The 6192-nt window shown below is 41.1% G+C and overlaps 1 non-coding gene across 1 annotated transcript; it reads left to right on the top strand.

Annotated features, from left to right (window-relative positions):
- Positions 1 to 4965: 4965 nt before the first annotated feature.
- LOC141716045 (small nucleolar RNA R71) lies at positions 4966 to 5072 on the top strand. The gene has a single exon (XR_012572778.1). It is a non-coding gene; the product is annotated as a small nucleolar RNA R71 (small nucleolar RNA).
- Positions 5073 to 6192: the final 1120 nt, after the last annotated feature.

The following is a 6192-nucleotide window of genomic DNA, read 5'->3' as shown; positions in this document are numbered from 1 at the left end:
CCATAAACCAACTGAAACGGCGACATTCCTAACAGAGTCTTGTATGCTGTTCTATACGCCCAAACAGCTTCATCAAGCTTCATAGACCAATCCTTCCTTGATGGACACATAACTTTCTTTAGAATATGCTTAATATCTCTGTTAGATACCTCAACTTGACCATTAGTCTGAGGATAGTAGGCTGTAGCAATGCGATGATTCACATTATACCTTTGCATCATAGTAGTGAACTTGTGATTGTAAAAATGCGATCCCTCGTCGCTGATTATGACTATTGAAGTCCCAAATCGTGTGAATATCTGCTTATGAAGAAAATTAAGCACTACCTTCACATTATTTATCGGCAAGGCCTTGACTTCAACCCATTTCGACATATAATCGACCGCCAACAAGATATACTGATTATTGCAAGATGAGACAAACGGCCCCATGAAGTCGATTCCCCAAACATCGAAGACCTCAACCTCAAGAAGCACATTAAGAGGCATCTCATCCCTTTTAGACATATTACCCACACGCTCACATCGATCACACTTTAAAACAAAGTGATGCGCATCCTTAAACAATATAGGCCAGAAGAATCCCGCTTAAAGGACACGAGCTGTTGTCTTCTCTCCACTATAGTGGCCTCCATAAACAGTTGAATGACAGTCTCGCAAGATCCCCCCCATTTCGCTATACGGAATACATCTCCTGATTATTTGGTTAGCTCCTTGCCTAAACAGATATGGTTCATCCCATATGTACCACTTCACCTCATGAAGAAACTTCTTCCTTTGAGCATAAGACAAGTCTGGGGGCGTGATATTACTCGCAAGTTAGTTCACAATGTCTGTAAACCACAACTCTTCTTCTTGTACCCCAAATAGCTGCTCATCAGTAAAAGACTCATTTATCAATGTCTTATCTTGTGAAGTTGCACTTGGGTCTTCCAAACGAGATAGATGATCAGCGACTTGATTCTCAGTACCTTTTTTGTCCTTAATTTCTAATTCAAATTCGCAAAGCAAAAGAACCCATCTAATCAGTCTAGGCTTCGAGTCCTTCTTCGAGACGAGATATCGAATCGCAGTGTGATCAGTGAAAACTGTCACCTTCGTCCCAAACAAATAAGATCAAAACTTCTCGAAACCGTAGACAATGGCCAATAATTCTTTCTCAGTAGTAATATAATTCAGTTGAGCACCATTGAGGGTCTTACTAGTATAGTAGACCACATGAAATATGTTATTCTTTCTCTGCCCAAGAACTGCTCCAACTGCATAGTCACTTGCATCGCACATCATCTCAAAAGGTTCATTCCAATCAGGTACAGTTATGACAGGTTCCGTGATCAAACTCTTCTTCAAGAACTCAAAAGCAGCTAGGCACTCGTCATCAAACTTGAACGGGACATCCTTCTCTAGAAGATTGCACAAGGGTTTAGAGATTTTAGAGAAGTCCTTGATGAACCGCCTATCGAAACCCGCATGACCAAGAAAGCTGCAAACTCCCTTAACAGAAATTGGTGGAGGAAGATTTTCAATGACCCCTACCTTGGCTTTGTCCACCTTAAAACCTTTACAAGAGACCTTGTGACCAAGAATAATGCCCTATCGAACCATAAAGTGACATTTTTCCCAGTTGAGAACCAGATTGGTCTCAACACACCTTTTAAGAACTGCGTCCAGATTCTGCAAGCACTCATCAAAATAATCGTCAAACACAAAGAAATTGTCCATGAACACCTCCACATCCTGACCAATCATGTCAGAGAAGATAACCATCATGCATCTCTGAAATGTGGCAGGTGCTCCACACAAACCAAAAGAAACTCTTCTGAAGGCGAAAGTACCAAATGGACAAGTTAAAGTAGTCTTTTCCTGATCTTCTAGAGCAATGCAAAAATGATTATAGCCTGAATAGCCATCTAGAAGATAGTAGTACTCGTGCACAACCAATATATCAAGCATCTGATCAATAAAAGGCAGGGGGAAGTGATCATTTCTGTGACAACCCAGGTCAAATCCCGAGCCTTTTTCGAAAACCGGGTCAAGTCCCGATTCCGATTCCGAAATAAGTCCAAGCATACTCTCCCGAGTGCAGCCAACTTGGGTTACGACAAGCCCACCACAGGCCCCCAAAAGATCATGATTTATTGGTGCACATAGTAGTAGTACTTTGCCTTATAAACTAAACTGAAGTCCTAAATCTCCTCGATGTGGGACTGGGGTGTTACAAACCCCCCCACTTAAACTCCTGACATCCTCGTCAGGCCCGAACAGACAGCCCATTGGACCAAGATCGTACCTCTCTAGTCATTGTGGGATAATACCGGCTAGCTTCGTGTCCCCATCTCCGGACCTCTTTCCATTATGGGATAATACCACCAGCCTTCGTGTCCCCACCTCCGGATACCTGACGCATCAAGCTTTCGAGAGTCGGCTCTGCTACCATATGTGACAACCCGGGTCAAATTCCGAGCATTTTTTGAAAACCGGGTCAAGTCCCGATTCTGAGTCTGAAATAAATCAAAGCATATTGTCCCGAGTGTAGCCAACTTGGGTTACGACAAGCCCACCACAGGCCCCCAAAAGATCATGATTTGTTGGTGCACATAGTAGTAGCACTTTGCCTTATAAACTAAACAGAAGTCCCAAATCTCCTCGATGTGGGACTGGGGTGTTACACTTTCTCGTGGCCTTATTCAGCTTCCTGTAGTCCATGCAAACTCTCCACCCCATGACTCTTCGAGTAGGAATGAGCTCATTCTTCTCATTAGCTACAACTGTGATACCTCTTTTCTTCGGCACACACTGAACTGGACTCACCCAAGAAATGTTATAAATGGGATAGATGACCCCTGCATCTAGCCACTTGAGAATTTCCTTCTTCACAACTTCTTTCATGATTTAATTGAGCCTTCTATGTTGCTCAACATAGGCTTGCTACCTTCCTCTAGCATTATTTTATGCATGCAATAAGAAGGGCTGATTCCCTTAATATCTGCTATAGTCCATCCAATTTCCGATTTGAACTCTCTCATAATTCTTAAGAGTTTTTCTTCATCACTACCTGAAAGGTCAGATATAATAATCACAGGAGAAGTAGATGCATCACTTAAAAAAACATACCTTAAATGTTCCGGTAATGGTTTAAGCTCAAGTGCAGGAGCTTCCTCAATAGATTGCTTGAGGCACTTCGGAGATTTGTTCAGCTCCTCCATTTCAAAAGATTCAAAAGGCATAACCATCTTCTGCTTCCAGGGAAAATCATTCAGATATTGCAACTGCTCATCACCTTCATCATCTTCACTATCTGAATTCCCCAACAAGGCCTTTTCTAAGGCATCAGACCTTAACAATTGATCAAGTTCTGAAGTAACCACATAATCGACCAACTCTACTTTTAAGCACTCCTCATTTTCCATAGGGAATTTCATGGCATTGAACACATTGAAAATTACATCCTTATCTAGCACTAACATGATGAGCTCACCCTTCTGCACATCGATCAAGGTTCGGCCCGTAGCCAAGAATGGTCTTCCCAAGATTATGGTATTCTTCTTATCCTCCTCGAAATCAAGAATTACAAAATCAGCAGGAAAGATGAGTTTGTCCACCTTGACCAAGGCATCCTCCACAATGCCTCGTGGATATGTAATAGAACGATCGGCTAACTGCAAGGTCTTATAAGTCAGCTTTGGATCAGGTAACTCTAACTTCTAGAAGATTGAAAAAGGCATCAGATTAATGCTAGCTCCCAAGTCACACAAGCATTTGACAAATGAAACTTTTCCAATGATGCAAGGAATAGTGAAGCTTCCAGGATCTTTAAGCTTTGGAGGCAACTTCTGTTGCAGCACAGCACTACATTCCTCCATGAGAGCAACGGTCTCTAAGTCATCAAGCTTCACTTTCCGAGAAAGTATACCTTTCATAAACTTCGCCTAACTAGGAATCTGTTCAAGAGCTTCAGCAAAATGTATGTTGATATGAATTTTCTTGAACACCTTTAGAAACTTCTCAAACTGCTTATCTAGCTTTTTTTTCTGCAGCCTCTTAGGAAAGGAGGTGGAGAATAGATCTGCTTCTCCCCTGTATTACCCTCAGGAGGAGTGTGTTCAACTGTAGTCTTCCTTGGTTCCACTTCAACTTCCTTCTGCACTTCTTTATCAGCCACAACTTCTTCATCCGAAACTTGAGAGTGTTCGGGATTCGCAACCTTCCCAGACCTCAATGTAATTGCCTTTGCCTGCTCCTTAGCTTCCCTCTTTCCTGGCACTTCAGTATCACTAGGGAGTGTACCAGGTTGACAATTTAGCAAGGCATTGGTAATCTGTCTAATTTAATTTTCTAAGGTCTTGATAGACACCGCTTGGCTCTTATATATGAACCTCAACACCTCTAATTCAGATTTTTCATTAGAATGTTGCAGCTGGAGTTGTTGTCTGGGTGCATATTACGGTTGCTGAAAACTAGGGGGTTGTATTGCTTTGTTGGATACTGCTGATAAGGCTGCTGAACCGCATTCTGAGTGTTTCTGCAGCTAAAGTTAGGATTATTGCGGTTATTGGGATGATAGGTGGTTGGCACAGGTTGTTGTGACCTCTGAAAGTTGCTCACGAACTGAGCTGATTCACTAGAAATAGCGCACTGCTCCGTCTCTTGGGCACCAGCACAAAACTCACAGACACTAGTGATCTGATTAACTCCATAATTAGCCAAAGAATCTTCCTTCATCATCAAAGCCTTAAGCTGAGCAGCTATAGCAGTTGCTGTATCTAACTCCAGAATTCCTGCTACCTTACCTTGAGATAGTCTCTGAGTAGGATTCTGGTATTCATTAGCAGCCATCAGTTCAATCAATTCATAAGCTTCATCATAGCTTTTAGCCAACAATGTTCCTCCTGATGCTGCATCAAGCATGGGTCTAGAAGTAGCACCCAAACCATTATAGAAGTAGTTAATAATCATCTAGTCAGGCATCCCATGGTGAGGACACTTTCTAAGCATCTCTTTGTAGTGATCCCAAGCCTCATATAAAGATTTTCCAGATTGCTGAGCGAATTGAGTAACTGTGTTTCTAATTGCAGCAGTCTTCACCATAGGAAAGAATTTAGTTAAGAACTTTTGAGCAAAATCCTCCCATTTGGTGATAGACCCTGGTGGTAGAGAATGTAACCAGCACTTTGCTTTATCTCGCAGAGAAAATGGGAAAAGCCTCAACTTAATAGCATCTTCAGAAACTCCATTAAAGTTGAAAGTATCGCAGATCTCGATGAAATCTCTGATATGCATGTTGGGATCTTCTGTCGGAGAACCCCCAAACTGAACTGAGTTCTGTATCATCTGAATCGTTCTCGACTTGATCTCAAAGGTGTTAATCGAGATGGCTGGTCGGACAATGCTAGACTAAATATCATTAATCTTTGGTTGAGAGTAATCCATCAAAGCCTTCAGATTCGCTTCTAGTTCTCCCATTTTAACAAGTGCTTTTTCTTCAACTTTATCCTCGACAAGAACTTCCTCGAAAACTTCCTTAGCTACTATAACTTTTTCCTCAGCTTGATCCAGTGTTCTCTAACGAGACCGAGAACACATATGCATACACGCTCGCTAGAGTACCTGAAAAATGACAAGGAAATTAGTAAGTAACAATATCCGAGTCACTGAACTTTAACGACTAATGATGATAAATACATAAACTAAAAATTAACATCGAAGTCCCGGACAGCGGCACCAAAAACTTGTTAGGGCTAGAACACGCACTAATATTCACGCAAGTATACGTGATCGCAAGTAATATAGAATTAATTCTGGTTCGTTCCCACAGGGACTGGTTTAGGTTAATTTTAATCAATGTACTTATGCAACAATGGTATGGTTATTATCCAATGCTAAGAGGAATAAAAAATTGAGGTTGTTTTAACTACACTTATTTAAGATATTATACTAAAGAGCATTAACTGAGAGAATAAAGAGAGTTGAATACTATATGACACAAATATGGGATTCTAACTTCATCAAATACTTCATTCAATAGCCTTTTCATTCTTAACCTTAGCATGCAATGGTGATGACACTAATCAGATAACACCAAACTGATAAATGCCAATTTTTGTTGTACAAATACCAAACTACCAGACATCTACAAAATAGATAGAACCTGAATAGACACCAATTATATTGAGACCCTATATGTCTATAGAAT

The sequence above is a fragment of the Apium graveolens genome, chromosome 3 (genome assembly GCF_009905375.1).
Source record: "Apium graveolens cultivar Ventura chromosome 3, ASM990537v1, whole genome shotgun sequence".
NCBI lineage: Eukaryota > Viridiplantae > Streptophyta > Magnoliopsida > Apiales > Apiaceae > Apium > Apium graveolens.
This window is presented reverse-complemented; position numbering and strand designations above follow the sequence as displayed.